The sequence below is a fragment of the Monodon monoceros genome, unplaced genomic scaffold, assembly GCF_005190385.1.
Source record: "Monodon monoceros isolate NGI ecotype Baffin Bay Population unplaced genomic scaffold, NGI_Narwhal_1 Super_Scaffold_7, whole genome shotgun sequence".
Classification (NCBI taxonomy): domain Eukaryota; kingdom Metazoa; phylum Chordata; class Mammalia; order Artiodactyla; family Monodontidae; genus Monodon; species Monodon monoceros.
This window is the reverse complement of record NW_021703784.1, coordinates 27348049-27367057: the sequence shown is the minus strand read 5'-3', so window position 1 is coordinate 27367057 and position 19009 is coordinate 27348049. Positions and strand designations below refer to the sequence as shown.

The 19009-nt window shown below is 39.9% G+C and overlaps 1 pseudogene; it reads right to left on the bottom strand.

The window, feature by feature from the left end:
* Window positions 1-773: 773 nt before the first annotated feature.
* The window catches only part of LOC114887524, a 19087-nt pseudogene continuing 851 nt past the window's right edge, over window positions 774-19009 (bottom strand).

Genomic DNA, 19009 nt, shown 5'->3' with positions numbered 1-19009 from the left:
TGTGACGTTGCACCAGCCTGAGGCCCGCCGTACGTTCTCCTGGGTAAGTTGTCCTTGGATCCCGGGAACCTGGCAGTGGCGGGCTGCACAGGCTCCGCGGAAGAGGGGTGTGGAGAGTGACCTGTGCTCGCACACAGGCCCCTTGGTGGTGGCAGCAGCAGCCTTAGCGTCTCCCGCCCGTCTCTGGGCTCCGCGCTTTTAGCCGCGGCTCGCACCCGTCTCTGGGGTTGGCGCTTTTAGCCGCGGCTCGTGCCCGTCTCTGGAGTTCCTTTAAGCAGCGCTCTTAAACCCTTCTCCTCGCGCACCAGGAAACAAAGAGGGAAGAAAAAGTCTCTTGCCTCTTCGGCAGGTGAAGACTTTTCCCCGGACTCCCTCCCGGCTAGCCGTGGTGCACTAACCCCTTCAGGCTATGTTCAAGACGCCAACCCTAGTCCTCTCCCTGCGCTCCGTCCGAAACCGAAACCCGAGCCTCAGCACGCAGCCCCGCCCGCCCCTGCGGGTGAGCAGACAAGCCTCTCGGGCTGGTGAGTGCCGGTCTGCACCGATCCTCTGTGCAGGAATCTCCCCGCTTTGCCCTCCGCACCCGTTGCTGTGCACTCTTCCGGGGCTCCGAAGCTCCCCCCTCCGCCTCCCGCAGTCTCGGCCCGTGAAGGGGCTTCCTAGTGTGTGGAAACTTTTCCTCCTTCACAGCTCCCTCCTACTGGTGCAGGTGCCATCCCTATTCTTTTGTCTCTGTTTTTTCTTTTTTTGTTTTGCCCTACCCAGGTACGTGGGGAGTTTCTTGCCTTTTGGGAGGTCTGAGGTCTTCTGCCAGCCTTCAGTAGGTGTTCTGTAGGAGTTGTTCCACGTGTAGATGTATTTCTGGTGTATCTGTGGGGAGGAAAGTGATCTCCACGTCTTACTCTTCCGCCATCTTCAAGGTCCCCCGAAATTGACTATTTTTATCTATTAAATTAGTAACAGTATTAAAAAGAGGCATGTATCTTCATTTCTCTGCCGATCATTATCAGCATTATTTCTTGTATGCATATAACAAATCTTGGCAACAAAAAAATGTAGAAGTATTTAGACTTGCATCTAGAAATACCAAAAAGGTTAACAAGTATTATTTCTTCATTAAAATTTTTGTTTTTCTATACTTAAAATTTGTTTTGTAATGAGCATGACATATTTATGGTAAAATGAGAAAGCAAGAATAATTTTAAAAGAATTTATGAAGCATTAATACAGCAGTAGTATAGGAGTGATTTTACCCTGTTATTTTTGGAGGATGGGCAGTTGGGAAGTTTATATAAAAATATTCTTAATTAAGTTGACCTTTTAAAATATAGATTCATAGGAACCATAATGCCTTAATTTTCCTGGAAAAAATAAAGAGAAGAGAACATGAGTAATTGGGCTTCTAGAGATAAGATATAAATAGAACTCATCTCTCCTGTGAGATTTATCTTCACGAAAGGGCTATGGACCCGTCATCCCCAAATGGGAAGATCTACGCTAGAAGCTCATTGCCTCAGCATAGATCAAGCAATAACAGTTGACACTGTGGTCCAGGCAGCCCTCATCACAAACAGAGAAGGGATGTGACTCAGCAAAACTGACTTCTCAGAAGTCAGGAAGCTAAACACCTGCTCTACATAGCATGTCCTATTATTTGGTTTTGTGCATGCATAAAAACTAAATATTTTATATTCACTGAGTAGATCCTTGAGAGAAATGAGGACTGAAATGTTTTCTAGCAAGCTACCATTGGACTTATCATTTCATGTGCAGTCATTATACAATGGCCAAAGTCAAATAAAACTACAGTTTCACCAGCAGCCAGTAAGAAAAGGCAGATAAGACGAGCCTCAGTGACTACGGTGCTGCAGCACTCTGTCATTGTTCTCCATTCTGTACAGACTTTTTGTATAGACTCTGAGCAGGGAGCACCCAAATCCACTTCTTGGATACATTTACCTGGATGCTTTGCATGATTTTAATTCCCAGGGAAGAGGTAGAAATATTGTGTCATGGATAGTCTTTCAATCGTGGGCATCTGGGTCAGTACATTTGGGGTCTCAAATGTATGTTGAACCTAAAATAGTAAAGAAATCTTTTTTAAAAAATTTAAAAGGGAATTCTGGACTTCTTCTCAGAAGTGAGTATATAGTATACAGTTTGTATTAAGGCTGTGGTCAGATAGTACAATATAAACAGAAGAACTTTTTAGCTTTTCCTTGGATATAGTACCTACACAAATGAAATAGTACTCTCAAAAGCACTCATTAAATAAGCAAGCCTATCAGAATCAGAAAAACTCACTCTGGTTCTATGTAGTGTGCTTCCAAAAACTTCCTCTTTAAATAAACTTGGAGTACAGGAAGGAGCATCAAGATGACTTAAGAGCTTCAGGATTCACAGAAAAGCTTTGCAAACAGTTCTACAGAGTTTTCTGGGACATAAATTGAAAAGACATAGAGATTCCTACCTTTCGAAAAATCTCCTCCAACTGATAACACCAAGAATATTCGTTGAAGTAGTAGATAAGTTGGGAAATGAAGAGAGAGCCATTTGTGTCAAGTATCCAAGAAACATTGCCTGAAAATAAACGGTTTTAAAATAATGGGGGGATTCAGCCACCATATAAATGTACAAGACTCTTAGAGCCATAGCTTTTGAACAAAGTTTGATTCTGGTGCTTCGTAGGAAGGAGGGAGGTCAAATCTGGATAATGCTGAGATGTCTCCATAACAGGCCCAGAGAAGCCATCATAGATCCTCAATTATAAATTCCTTTGACTTTCTTAGTAGGCAGGGCCAACATTATGGCCTCTAGGACTGCAAGTAGTAGAAAAGAACATAAATCCTTTGAGCATTTACTACATAATAGAATAAAAGAAGCCAGGTCTTGACAGTCGTTGACTCTGGGCCTCCTCTTCATCCATATGGTTTTAATACTATAATTTTTTGCACTCACTGTTTTATTGAGTGAACATCTATTTTTTTTAACATCTTTATTGGAGTATAATTGCTTTACAATGGTGTGTTAGTTTCTGCTTTATTACAAAGTGAATCAGTTATACATATACCTATGTTCCCATACCTCTTCCCTGTTGCGTCTCCCTCCCTCCCACCCTCCCTATCCCACCCCTCTAGGTGGTCACAAACCACCAAGCTGATCTCCCTGTGCTATGAGGCTACTTCCCACTAGCTATCTATTTTACATTTGGTAGTGTATATATGTCCATGCCACTCTCACTTTGTCCCAGCTTACCCTTCCCCCTCCACATATCCTCAAGTCCATGCTCTAGTAGGTCTGTGTCTTTATTCCCATCTTACTCCTAGGTTCTTCATGACCTTTTTTTTTTCTTAGATTCCATATATATGTGTTAGCATACAGTATTTGTTTTTCTCTTTCTGACTTAACTTCACTCTGTATGACAGACTCTAGATGAACATCTTTTGAATTATTACCTCTCTTTACCATTGCAATGTGATCAAATTTCTTTTATCAGAAAAAGCTAATATTCTCTGGTCACTTTATCTGAAACTACCTTCCTATTTCTCCTTCCTTTTTATAGTTAAATTTCTCCAATTTATCTATACTCAACATCTTCATTTCCTCCTAGCCTGCTCACTCCTGTCTGTCTTCTCCTTCCCACAACAACTTTACCAAATGACTTTCCCCAAGGTCATACATGACTTCTAATTCATTAAGTCTAATGGTCATTTATCAGGCCCCACATTTACCTGGTCTCCCATTCACATCAGAAAATATTGGTAACTCCAACAGATTCTTTCTTCATAACTCTGACAACACATCCTCCTAGTTTTCTTATTCCCTGACCATACTTTCTTAGTATAATTTGTTGACTAATATTTCTGTCTCAGATCGTGAACTCTAGAGTTCTTCAAACCTTAGCTTTAGGATCTATTCTCCTTCTATTCTCTGTTGCTAGATAAATTGATCCATTTTTAGAATATTAGATATCATTCTTAGGCAAGCATCTCCCCAAATTCAAATGCTCTCTCCTCTGGAATATACAGCTATGTAACTCTCCATTCTTCATTTCATCTTGAAATATGCCAAAGGCATCTCACATTTTCTGGCAGGATTTCCATTTTAATGAATAAACCATAGTTCTCCACTGCAAACTTGAGTCACCTCAATCATGTCTTCATGTTCATCAGACATACTTGCTAAACTACTAGGCCATATAAATTTTATATACTAATTATTTCCTGGATCCAAATATTTACCTCATCCCAAGAATATCATTATCACCTATGGCTTATAATACTGCAATAGCATTTTAACCTATCTCGCTACATCTAATTTTGTTGTACTGTAATTCATTCTCCACAGAATCCTCACAGTTATCATCTTAAAAGAGACACACAGATGGCCAAAAGGGACATGAAAAGATGCTCAACATCACAAATTATTAGAGAAATGCAAATCAAATCTATAGTGAGGTATCACTTCACACCAATCAGAATGGCCAACATCAAAAAGTCTACAAATAATAAATGCTGGAGAGGGTGTGGAGAAAAAGGAACCCTCCTAAATTATTGGTAGGAATGTAAATTGGTGTAGCCACTATGGAAAACAGTATGGAGTTTCCTTAAGAAACTAAGCATAGAGCTACCATATGATCCTGCAATCCCACTCCTGAGCATATATCTGGAGAAAACCGTAATTCAAAAAGATACATGCACTCCAATGTTCATAGAAGCACTATTTACAATAGCCAAGACATGGAAGAAACTTAGGTGTCTATTGACAGATGAATGGATAAAGAAAATGTGAGATTTTATATATATATATATATATATATATATATATATATATATCTCACAATGGAATACTATTCAGCCATTAAAAAGAATGAAATAATGCCATTTGCAGCAACATGGATGGACCTAGAGATTATCATACTATGTGATGTAAGCCAGACAAAGACAAATACATGATATCACTTATATGTGGACTCTAAAAAAATGATAAAAATGAACTTATTCATAAAATAGAAATAGAAGCAGAGACATAGAAAACAAACTTATGGCTTCCAAAGGGGAAAGGGGGGATGGATAAATTAGGAGTTTGGGGTTAAAATATACACACTATGATATATAAAATAGGTAACCAACAAGGACCTACTGTATAACATAGGAAACTATACTCAATATCTTGTAAAAACCTATAATGAAAGACAATGTAAAAAAAGAATCACTTTTCTGTACACCTGAAACTAACATAACATTGTAAATCAACTATATTTCAATAAATTTTTTAAAAAGAAAAAAAGCAAGAAAATCTTATCATTTCATTGCTTAAAGGTCACCTAAGCAATAAAATAGTATAAAGTAAAATTAGTAGTATAAAGTAAAATTAGTATTAAAATATATTAATACAAAAGACCAAATCCTTCCTTAACATATGAGGCCTCAAATTATGTGGCTCTTGTGTACTTCTCCAAATTCCTTCTGGTTACTGTCCCCTGGCTCTGTGTTTTAGCCACACTGGTTCTCTGGTTCTCTTTTCTAAGCTCCTTTCTTTCTTTCTCACGCCTTCCTCGTACACTGTTTTTTTTTTTCTGTCTGGAATATTCCTCTCTTACCCTTGTCAGCCTAAAAATGTTAAGAGGCAATAATCAAGCAAAAACATTTATTTGGGATCAAAGAATTGTTATTCAGGGCACACAGATTTGGGTAGCAATCCAAATAGTGTCCCACTAAGGGTCAAAATCAGAGGTTTTTAAAGACAAAAAAGGGAATGTTTACATAATTTGCTTACAAAGAATTTTGATTGGTGTTGCAAGGCAGAAAGCTAGACTTGACTGAACATGATTGGTTGCCAAGGCTATCACTCAGCAAAAGTCCATTGCTGGAGCAAGTAGCAGGTATTCTTGCAGAGTTATTGGAATATTTGGCATATTTGTAGTTTGGTCCAGCTCAAAAGTTCATGTTTCAGGGCTTCCTTGGAAGGCTGGTGGCGCAGTGGTTGAGAGTCCGCCTGCTGATGCAGGGGACACGGGTTCGTGCCCCGGTCCGGGAAGATCCCACATGCCGTGGGGCAGCTGGGCCTGTGAGCCATGGCCGCTGAGCCTGCGCATCCGGAGCGTGTGCTCCACAACGGGAGAGGCCACAACAGTGAGAGGCCCACATACCGCAAAAAAAAAAAAAAAAAGTTCATGTTTCAGCTGGTGAGGATGTGCATAAAACTCACTTCGTTAATGGCCTCTCGGCTCCATTTTAAAACCATGCGACATAAATCAGTCTGTTTGATTTTGTCTTTCATGCCCTTGATATGGGTAACTCCTTCATCTTTCAAATGTGAGCACAAATTTTTTCTTTAAAACACATCACATTTGACAATCATTATTTATTTCTGTTAAACATAACAGATATTTTCCCCCAATTAATTTCTGTCTCCCTGGCCTGATCATACACTCTGTAATCTGTAATGTTTAGTGACCATGCCTGCTTTAACTGTGTATCACATTCCCTGAACCTAGTACATTATCTGCACATAGTTATGTATATAAAAATATTAATGCAAGAATTTCACATATTAGACTTTATTTCCTCAATTAAATTAAATAATCTCTTAGAGTATGTATCAGACTGCATATACTTTTTGAACTTCCTTCAATAGCTAAAAGCACAGAACTCTTCTTTCAAATAAAATATAATTAAAACTCCAGAACTCTAGAACTATTCCAGTTGTGTAATGGGTGTTTCCTGTATGGTCTCTTTCCTATTTCCCCAGGTAGACTCAGAGGGTCCTCTAATCCCTTCCTAGTCACAAGCAGCCATGAACCAACAACACTGCATCACCATGGAGCTTTTAAAAAATGAAGAATCTGGGCTTCCCTGGTGGCGCAGTGGTTGAGAGTCCACCTACCGATGCAGGGGACACGGGTTCGTGCCCTGTTCCGGGAAGATCCCACATGCCGCGGAGCGGCTGGGCCCGTGAGCCATGGTCACTGAGCCTATGTGTCCGGAGCCTGTGCTCCACAACGGGAGAGGCCACAACAGTGAGAGGCCCACGTACCGCAAAAAAAAAAAAAAAAAAATGAAGAATCTCAGGCCCTGCCCCAGACATACTGAATCAGAAATCTATGTTTTAATGAGGTTCTCAATGATTCCCATGCACATTAAAATTTGAAATTACTACACTAAAGCACTTAGAACTTGTATAAACTAGGTTTTTAAAACTGCCCTTGTTATCTAAATCATTGATAAAACAATATCACGAATGACTGTTAAATAGATTTTCTACAGGTATGACCATGAGCAATCAAGAATATCTTTTATTTCTACCTTCTACTCTGACTTTCCTGCCAAAGAAGGATTTTCAGTCACTGATTGCACTCTCATGAAGTCAGGCATTTGAATGTTAACTAATAACCTAAGACTAGATTCAAATAACAGGCCGATAGGTGTTGAGCAAGCATGTGTTGAGCAAGCTTTACAATTTCACTGGTTGGCTCATTTAGTTGTTAGTAGATCATCAGGTGGACCAAATCTGAGAAGATGATACATTTCTGTGCCATTGCTACATCTAAAAAAACTCTTGATTTATGTATAGACTGTCTTAAATCTGGGTCTTCACCGAAGTCCTGTTTATTTTGAAAATTTCCTCCAGTATCAATAGATACACGTTTCCAGTCATGAAAATCTCAATACTTAAATATCTTCCCCACCTAAATATCTCATTAGTTAGGGAAGAAATGTTCTTATATTAGTGATAAGATATGATCATAACCAAGACTGTGATCAAGAAACTAACAGGAGATCTAGAAATTGTTCTCTCTGAAGTCACTTACATGGAGTCAAAGATTTGAAAGCAATGAAGTCTTTCTCCACATGGCTGTTTGTAATGGCATCATTCCAGATGGAACACTGCAAGAACTGGTCATACCTATATGCAGAGGCTTCTCTCATGTCAGTCACCCAAAAAACCCCAGCACCTTCTGAGACATCCATGTCTTATAAAAGATGTTATATTAACACACACACATATTAACACACACACATACACACAGAAAGTCTTTTACAATTATTCCTTTCAATATGGCATTTATTAAAAATGCAAATGTCTTGCTACTAGAAAAACTGCCTCACTGACTGGGAACCACATAAAGCCCACTTAAGTTTAGAATGACCATGTTGAAAACCTAGTCCCCAATAATCAGGATATTCCTCATTATTCTAGGCTACTTATCATTTCTTAAAAAAAAGAAAACTAGTACAGGCTTATTACAATTTCTTTCTGGACTGGACCTAAGAGTTGTACTGAAATATTGTTTCTCTCCCCATCCCTGGGAAAATGAAGGTTAGACACTAAACTAATAGAAAGAAGTACATGGCCACTCCCTGGGTTTCCTGAACTCAGACTCACTGCCTCAGCAGGCCTGCATAATGATGACCTTGGGTTTATCTTTTAGACTCTGGCAGTTACAGCTGTTGAAAATTTGGAAGATGGTATCATCACGAAGAATATCTGGGTCTGTCCCACAGATTCCATCCAGGGTGCCATGTGACATAAATACAAGGAATATGCTGTCTGAGGATTGGTGATCTTGGCAGGCAGCAAACTGTCTTAGTGCTGTTTCCATTTCCTGAAAAACACTCCAGAATTACTATTGAGGAATTCTCCTTATATAGTTTATACTCAAATATTAGGTGGAATTCACAAAAAGGAGCAAGCACTAAAGAATCAGGTGATTTGGACTGAATGGAATTGTAAGAGAAATTATATTCTGACATAAAATCAGGAAATTAGATGTGTAAAATATTAAAGTTAGTAGAGATTTTACATAACATCTAGCCCAATGGTTTTCAATAGAACCTTACACTTAAGAAGATACTGGGAGATGGAGTATAATGAGGGGCAAGTGAGATGATATGTCTCCAATACGAGAGCTTTGCTTTCATCTGTTTTACATGTTGGAGTTCCTGTAAGTTTTTATTAAAAAAGAGAGAGACAGAGACAGAGGCAGAGACAGAGACAGAGAGAATTTTCTATTGACAAAAATTAGAAACACAACAAATTCCTTCATCTTGGAACAGCAGAAAGTTAGGTTTAAAATGGTTTGTCTAAAGCCCTCTGGGATTATTTTTGGCATGGCCAGAATAACAACATTTTCTTTATGTGTGTATGTGCAATTTTTTTCTATACACTTTTACATTTACACACATGATATCGAAATTGTAAAAGTCTCATAAGCTCTTTCTGTAGATATCAGTAACTTTCAGGGTCCAGAGCTTATGTCTCACTCAGGCTATCAAGTAATAGATGCCTCCCAGATTGAGAACTTTAGAAAGATCCCACATTTGGGGGGAAATACTGCTACATAGAGCTGATCTAAATATTTTCTATGAGACTGTGCACGGGAGGAGGCTGAAATTAAGGGAATCATATTCTGGAGCAAATATAATTTCTATAACATGCATTTTATTCTTACAGCTGCTAAGAAAGAAGTTCAAAACTGTTTAGGAGGGAAGGAAGCTTGTCCCACTCTCCTGGTCCATTACCAGAACTGTGAGATCCTCTTTTACAACCACTGAGTATCCAAGGTTTTCAAGCAAATCTTGCATTCCCTAAAGGTCAACCTCAGAACCATATCGATTAGAAAGATAGTCAAATTCTTTGTTGCAGATGATGAGGGCCAGGCATGTCCAGACTTCATTCTCCATCACTGGATATAAATGCAATTAACAGACACAAAATGAGTTGCTCCAGACCTCCTAATTTTGCCTCCAAAGTTCATACAAAACAGCCCCTTTCAATTAACTAGTGGATGGCTGGAGAGCCTGGAAATGGAAATATATTCTCTTGAGGAAAGAGACAATACCTGAAATTGAAAACATATACTAGGTCTGAGTATACACTCTAGGAACTTGGCTTTGGTTGGGTGGTGGATAGGAGTTCAGAATGTGGTGGAAGAGACAGGAAATCAAATGTAAGAACCAGTTAATTAGATAAGATGATTAAATAACATCTTGTGCCTTTGGTCTGATCTTAGGACATTTGTAACAAGAACTAAAGTTGAGTGAGTCCCAGTATCTTGTTTAAATGGAAAATCTTCCAAAGCATATCACCTCATCTGTCTTTGTTGTCTTCAGTGTATGGAAATGATCAGGAGGACAAAGTTTTAACTTCCCATGTTGGGAAGCCTGTGTTTCCTGAGGAGCTAAAAGAGAAAAAATAGCTCATTAAACAGTAGCATCCACTGCCATGAAGTCATGCAGATCTTTTGACTGGCTTTCATTCTCCAGAAATGCTTACTGCCAGCCCACCACAAAGTTTAATATAATAAGAAAATCATTTCATATTTAAAATGACTAAAACACAAATCTTGAATACTCCCCCTTTTGCTTTCTGCTTCTTACTGAACCCACCATAAATTTCTGTTTTTGGTAGTGGTCATAACTTTGATTGCTTTCTCAGACCCAACACACTAGACTCACATAAACATGATATCTAAGATTGGGAAGGAAGCCTAATGTTCATCTTGCCTAATAAGGTCATTATTCAGATATTTGAACTCTGCTGACTATATGCCTACTTTATTATTACCACTCTCTGAAATATCTCCACTAACAGGGTACTTACAACATTCTAAGGCATTTTTGAACAGTTCTGAGCATCCTAAAGTGTGAACTTTCCAAGCACTAATATATATTTTCCACATTGGGAACATACAGAAAAAAACATCTAATTCCTCTTCCTGTAAAGCCCATGAATTCTCCCATGACTTCAATATATCTTTCCCTATGTTTCTATTTTTTTTATGTAAATGCCCCATATAAATAATTATTTTTATCTTAATTGTGTTTACAGTACTGTAAGCATAATTAAGACAGGGAAGATGTCTTTAATCTCTGTATTCCTAGTATCTAGAATGATACCTGGCACAGATTAAAAGTTAATGACTGCTTGTTAATGAAGAGTTATCTTCTCATACTTGAAAATAGCTACCAAGTATCCCCTGGTTCACATTTTCCCTTAGGCAACAAACATTCTATTCCTTCTAATATTTTTGCATAAGAATATCATTGATGGAGGTCAAGATGGCAGAGAAGTAGGAGAATGTGGATGGAGCTCATATCTCCCCACAAATACATCAAGAATACATCTACAAATGGAAAAATTCTCACAGAACATGGCTAAACACTAGCAGAGGGGGGCTCCCCTGGTGGCGCAGTGGTTGAGAGTCCGCCTGCTGATGCAGGGGACACGGGTTCGTGCCCCGGTCCGGGAAGATCCCACATGCCGTGGAGCAGCTGGGACCGTAAGCCATGGCCACTGAGCCTGCGCGTCCGGAGCCTGTGCTCCACAACGGGAGAGGCCACAGCAGGGAGAGGCCTGTGTACTGCAAAAAAATAAAATAAAATAAATTAAAACACTAGCAGAAGACCTCAGGCACCTAAAAGGACAAGAAAGATCCCTGCATAACTGGGTAAGATGAGGAAAGGAGAAGGGAAAAGGAAGAGGAGAGGAAGCAGGATGGGAACGGCACCCCTGGGTTGGGGAGCTGAAGGAGAGGAGAGGTTGCTGCATCCAGGGAAGCACCTCACCTGTGGGAAGATCAGTTGGGACAAAAGGGGAGCTTCTGAGGCTGTTGGAAGAGAGTGCAGCAACTGGTTTGTGGCAAGCAGGACAGAGTGAGACCTACACAGACAGTCTGTGCCACAGCCCTGCATGCCCCAGCCTGAGATGCGTGTCCACTGGTGTGCACAGGGCCTGGGTGTTGGAACATGGTGTATGGAGAGCAAACCCAGGGAAAGAACTGCTGTTGGCTGCAAGGAGATAGCTTAAGGGGACAGGAGTGAGGAAATCCACAACGAGGAATTCTTGTGGAGGAAACCTGGACTGCCGCAGAAGCAAAGTACCAAGGTTAAGTGACAAGGGGTGGAGATGCTATTGCAGTCTTTCTCCCCACATGTTGGCCGCTGCCTCCCCAGGCCAGCTCCCTCATGCCCAGGACCACTGCCTTACTGCATTCCCATAACCACCAGGGCTCTTGTGACCCTGGCCTCAGTGCTGCATCCAAGCTCCCTCCCCACTGGGGCAGACTCGTGTGCTCCAGGGAAGACTCAGGAGCAGACCTCTGTGGGTGGCCCACATGCAGAGGTGGGGCTGAAACCACAGCTGATCCCACAGGGAACATGTAACTAAGGAAGAAAAACTCAAATCTCTCCTCACAGCTGTGTGAAGATTCAATTGACACCCCCGTGACCAGCCTTGTAATCTCAGCACCTACAGAATGTCTGAATGGGCAACAAGTGCTCCCACAGCCAAGATGGACCTAGCTTTAGCATTTGTAGACTTTGTGGGCACATATACATAGGGTTTGGGCCAGGCTAGAGTCAGAGCTGCCCCCATAGCACCCACAGTAGGTCCAGATCCATGACTACTTGCAATCCTGGGACCTGAATTCAGTGGATCTATGCTGGAGGTCTGGTGAAAAACACATCTGAGAGATACCAGGGACAGTGGCTGGCATACCCACAGTTAAGGTGGGACTGAAAGCAGTGCCAACAGCAGTGTAACCTGAGAGCTCTCACAATGGGTGAAAGGTGACACAATAGAGCACACCCATAGGTGAACAGCTCCAGAGGAGGAATACTCAGTGGCTTCCTTCCCAGTAGGAGTACTGCAATCCTGCCTACCTCAAACCACAGATCAGAAACACAGCTAAGAAACAGATCTGGGGACCTCTTTTCCAACAACTAGGGAGCATACCCCACCTCTGGCAAGGAAGTAGCAACCACAGGGCAAAGGGGAGGCCCTGCTCAATATCCAGTGCAAGCTCTGGACACTACAACATCAGTCACACCTCCTATAAAGGGAATAACAGCCATCATACAGTAAGGAAAGAGGTGGCAGACATCTATATTAAAAACAACCCTTGCACCAAAAAATATTAAACCCATGCAGGCTACACAGAGAGGTTCCACATAAAATAGCCCTCCAATACAGTCTGAGGGTCTGGCATTGGATGGAAGAAGCCACAGAGCATTTTAGTCTTGAAAGCCAGCAGGCTTGAGTGCAAGAGCTCCACAGTGCTGGGGGAAAAAGAGACTCCACTCTTGGAGGGACACAGCACAAAGGAGTACCTCCATAGGAACCCAGGCTACAACTACCTAGGGGTCTTAGAGGGTCTCCTGGGAAGGCAGATGTTAACTATCACTCACTGTGAGTGCAAGGAAACTGGTAGCAGAAGCCCCAGGGAATATTAAATGGAGATCTCCCAGAGGTCCAAATTTCAGCAGAAAGACCTGGTCCCATCCAACAAACTTTAGGCCCCAGAGCTGGAAAGTCTCATGCCAAACAACAACCAAGGTAGGAACACAGCTCCACCCATCAGAAGACATGCTGCCTAAAGTTGTACTGAGCTCACAACTGCCTCAAAACACACCCCTAGACATGGCCCTGCCCATCAGAGGGACAAGACACAGGCCCATCTGTGAGAGGGCAGGCACCAGTCCCTTCCACAAGGAGGCCTACACAAGCCCCTGGACCAACATCACCCACTAGGGAGCAGACACCAGAAACAAGAGGAACTAAGATCCTGCAGCCTGTGGAAAGGGGACTGTAAACATAGAAAGTTAGATAAAATGAGATGACAGAGAAGTATGTCCCAGATAAAGAAACAAGATAAAACCCCACAAGAACAACTAAATGAAGAGAATATAGGCAATCTACCTGAAAAATAATTCAGAGTAATGATATTAAAGATGGTCCAAAACCTCAGAAAAAGAGTTGAGGCATAGATTGAGAAAACACAAGAAATATTTAACAAGGAACTAGTAGATTTAAAGAACAGAGATGCACAATACAATACATGAAATGAAAAATACACTAGAAGGAATAAAGAGCAGAACAACTTAGGCAGAAGAATGAATAGATGAGCTGGAAGACAGAGTGGTGGAAATCACTGCCAAGAACAGAATAAAGAAAAAAGAATGAAAAGAAATGAGGACAGTCTCAGAGACCTCTGGGACAATATTAAATGCACCAAAATTTGCATTATAGGGGTCTCAAAGGAGAAGAAAAAGAGAAAGGGCCTGAGAAAATATTTGAAGAGATTGTAGATGAAAACTTCCCTAACATGAGAAAGGAAACACTCACTGAAGTCCAGGAAGTGCAGAGAATCCCATACAGGATAATAAACCCAAGGAGGAACACAGCAAGACACATATTAATCAAACTGATAAAAATTAAAGACAAACAAAAATATTGAAAGCAACAAGGGAAAAGCAACAAATAATATACAAGGGAATCCCCATAAGGTTATCAGCTGATTTTTCAGCAGAAACTCTGCAGGCCAGAAAGGAGTGGCACGATATATTTCAAGCAATGAAAGGGAAAAACCTACAACCAAGAATATTCTAACCAGTAGGTCTCTCATTCAGATTCATTGGAGAAATCAAAGGCTTTACAGACAAGCAAAAGCTAAAAGAATTCAGCACTGTGAAGCGAGCTTTACAACAAACGCTAAAGGAACTTCTCTAGGCAAGAAAGAGACCAGCAACATAAAACAATCTTGTACGTATATAGAGTACTAAATCAAAACCTCAAGGGAACAACAAACCCCAAAACTACAATAGATATATACATAAAAAAGAAAAATCAACACAAACACAACACTAAAGATGGTCATCAAACCATAAGAGAAGGGAACATAAGAGGAAGGAAAAAAAAAAAAGACCTACAAAAACAAACCCAAAGCAATTAAGAAAATGGCAATAGGAACATACATATCAATAATTACCTTAAATGTAAATGGATTAAATGTTCCATCTCAAAGACATAGACTGGCTGAATGCATATAAAAACAAGACCCATATATATATATACACTGTCTACAAGAGACCCCACTTCACACCTAGGGACACATACAGATTGAAAGTGAGGGTATGGAAAAAGGCATTCCACGTAAATGGAAATAAAAAAAAAGTTGGGGTAGCAATATTTATAGACTTTAAAATAAAGACAAAAGAGGACAAAAGACAAAGAGGACACTACATAATGATCAAGGGATCAATCCATGAAGAAATTATAACAATTGTAAATATATATGCACCCAACAGAGGAGCACCTCAGTATGTAAGGTAAATGTTAACAGCCATGAAAGGGGAAAATGACAGTAATGCAATAATAGTGGGTGACTTTGGGCTTCCCTGGTGGCACAGTGGTTGCAGGTCCGCCTGCTGATGCAGGGGACACGGGTTTGTGACCCAGTCCAGGAAGATCCCACATGCCATGGAGTGGCTGGGCCCGTGAGCCATGGCTGCTGAGCCTGCGTGTCTGGAGCCTGTGCTCCGCAGCGGGAGAGGCCACAACAGTGAGAGGCCCGCATACCGCAAAAAAAAAAAAAAAAGAAAGATATGCTCTTCCTCTGATCTAAGCGTGATACCACTCCTTATGAGTCCCTTTCCCTCTCACACACAGGAACTTTACTCAAGCATTTATTCAGCCCTATCTTCTAGAGCATCAATTTCTACCTCTCTCCCTTCTATGCTATCCCCGTTGGCATATTAGAATCTTAATTTATCTTTTAAAAACACATTTCCTTGACTCTGTTTCCCCTCCATCTATTGTACCATTTCTCTGCTCCACTTCTCAGCACAGTCGTTAAAGGCATTGTCTATTTTCACTATTTTCAACTCTGATTTTTTTTTCTTGTATGCATAAAATGGCTATTATCCTCACAACTTAAGCAAAATACCTGTTATCAAGGTTACCACTGACTATTTGTTGCTTTCTTAGCATTTAGCATGGTTGAACACATCTTTCTTGAAAAATGCTCTCTAGGCTTCTGTGATCCTACATTTTCCAGCTACTCTTTCAAAATCTGTCTGTTCATTGCTAACTTTTCCTCTTCTGCCAAACTTCCCAAAGTGGGATTATTCTGTATTAGAGTCTCTGTTATTCTCTATCAACATCTCTCCCTAGGTGACCTCTTCTAGGTGGTACCAACATCTCTCTGTGAATTCCTCAGTTGTACATCACCTGTTTATTCAACATTTTCTCTTGGATGTAACATGTTTTAAACTAAACTTACAAAGAAGGACTTCTGATACCGTCTTCTTCTACAAATAGGTTTCTCCCAAGTTTTCTCTAAACCACAAATTTTCTCTCTCTCAGGAATTGATATCTTTCACCCAGTTGCCAAGCCCAAAACTTAGAATCATTTTTTTTTCTATTTTTTTTATTGGGGTATAGTTGCTTTACAATGTTGTGCTGGTTTCTGCTGTACAGTGAAGTGAATCAGCTGTATGTATACATATATCTCCTCTGTTTTGGATTTCCTTCCCATTTAGGTCACCACAGAGCATTGAGTAGAGTTCCCTATGCTATACACCAGGTTTTCATTAGTTATCTATTTTATACATATTAGTATAAAATACATACAGGTTAGTGTATATATGTCAATCCCAATTTCCCAATTCATCTCACCTCCCTCTTTCCCCCCTTGATGTCCATAAATTTTTTCTCTACATCTGTGTCTCTATTTCTGCTTTGCAAACAGGTTCATCTGTACCATTTTTCTAGATTCCACATACATGCATTAATATACCATATTTGCTTTTCTCTTTCTGACCTACTTCACTCTGTATGACAGCCTCTAGGTCTATTCATGTCTCTACAAATACTTCATTTCTTTCATTAGCCCAATCCATCTGTAGCTTCTGTTGATTCTATCTCCAAAATAGATCCCAAATATAGCCACTTGTTATCATCTCTATTACTGCAACCCCAGCTTAAAAGCTATTATCTCTTAACTGAAACACTTAAATAGCTTACAAGTAGATTTTCTATTCTATGTTTATCACTCCTCTGCTCAAAAAATTCTAAAGGCTTTGCATTGCAAATAAAATCCGAATTGTTTTTCATTCTCTCAGAGGCCCCACATACTGTGGCCGTCCCAGTGTATCTGACAGCTCCTGCACCCATATGCCCCTCATTTCCTACTCCCCAGCCAGACCAGCCTTCTCTATTACCCTTTTGCATGACAAGACCTTTCCTGACTCACAGCTCTTGTTCTTGTTTCCTCTTTCCATGGAATGTTTTTGCCTTAAAGTTTGGCACAATTCCCTTCCTATTGTTCAGTTATATACTGAAATATAATCTCAAAAGAGTTCTCATAACTGTTCACCCTGACTCATGTGTACCACTACCCTCAACAACAATATTGCTTTCTATGGCCTAATCCTCTTTCTTGTGTACATCCCCTGAAATTATACTGTTTATTTTTTGAGCGTTTACTATATATCTGCCCTCACTACACTGTATGAAAGCAGTAACTTTATCTTGCTCACTGCTATAAACACAGTAATTAAAGTAGCATACTGTAGATTTTCAATTAGTATATGAATATATAATGTATGAATGGATATAACAATGAATAAAGATGACAAATGTTTTATTCCTTTTGTAAGTTTTTCTGTAACTTTTGAAAATATAGTACTCAGAAGACAATACTATCATTACCCTTTTTATGTATGCTATGGTTCTTTAATGTGGCCCAATAATTCATCAGATTCTTTGGTGACCACATAGTATGTGTGACTCATGCTGTTTTTTTTAATGTGTTTTTCTTAATCACATCCTTATTCTGTTTTGTGCAGTTGGTAGTTGCCTATATCTTTGATGTTTTATGAATCCTTTCAAAGATGTGATCAACTCCATTTAAAAATGTGAGTCTCAGAAACGTTGGTTATACCAGCAAATATGGTTAATCAGTGATGGTGATGGGCTCAGTGTTACAGATTTCTTGGGTTTTACTTCAGTTTTCTTTCCACTACACCATAAGGAGTTTCTTTATCTGTCTTTGCTCTAATAATGTCATTATGTGTCCATGATATTACCTATCATAGTTAGAACAGATACCTGGGACAATCTAGCATTCTTCTCAGTTTCATAATCTTCACTTTCAACTTCTACATTCTTAGGAGAATTGAATATCAGGGATGTAAATGTTAACCTTACTTTTAAGGGACTTTGTTAGGTGCAGAGGAGAGAAATAAGCCAGATTTTCTGAGCCTCAGTTCAGTGGTCTTTCCACTATAATGTAGGGACATTGTACAGCTGCCTTATCCCAAGTAATGAATGAGGGTTCCCATGAGCCACTGGGTTTGGGGGCAGTTACCTGTTGGAGGGAGAGCCAATGCCTAGGCTGATTCAACTTTTTCCTCATCTCTACTTTTTTCACTTTCATCTTCAGATTCTGAGGTGGAATGAAAAAATTTAAGGATCAATGCTCTATTCTGAAGGTTATTTCCAAAGATGAAAACTGACTGAGAACATATAATTTCTAGGCTTTTAAGGAAATACTTTCTAACTGCACTAGAGTTCTAAGAGTTTTCACTTGAGATGTGAAATTTGGAGTCAGTTACCTGTCAAAGAAGAAGATGATTCAGTGCTCTCAGATTCATCATTCTCAGTTTCCAGATGAGATCCTGAAATAATAGTAAAATAAAATTTGTTAGCAGAACTAAGTTTATAGAACCTATACACTTCAAACTCTTTCCCTTTCACTGACTAGGAAATGACTATGCTCAGCATGGGGCTGACTACTCTGTGGAGCATGGAGATTTGCCCCATTCTCTAAGTTCCAGGTTTGTTTTAGAAAACTGTAACTTTGTGCCAAATGAAAGAGGAGGCAGATTTTCTCTGAAACAAAAAAGAGCTCATTATCTTCCTCTTCTGTAATTCAAGGAATATTCAAATTCATTAATCAAGGTTTTCTGAAATAGCACTTTTCATTATGAGGAAGAAAAATACATTGTTATACAAAAGTTAGTCTTTCAACAATAGCAAAATAGTCTCAGAGGGTGTTCCAAGAATTGGGGATATACTGATGTATAATTTTACTCTGAACTAGGGGTCAGCAAACTATGGCCCACTGTCCAAATTCAGCCTGACACCTATTTTTGTAAATAAAGTTTTATTGGAACACATCCACACTTATTTTGTACTTACTTTCTATCGCTGATTCTATACTACA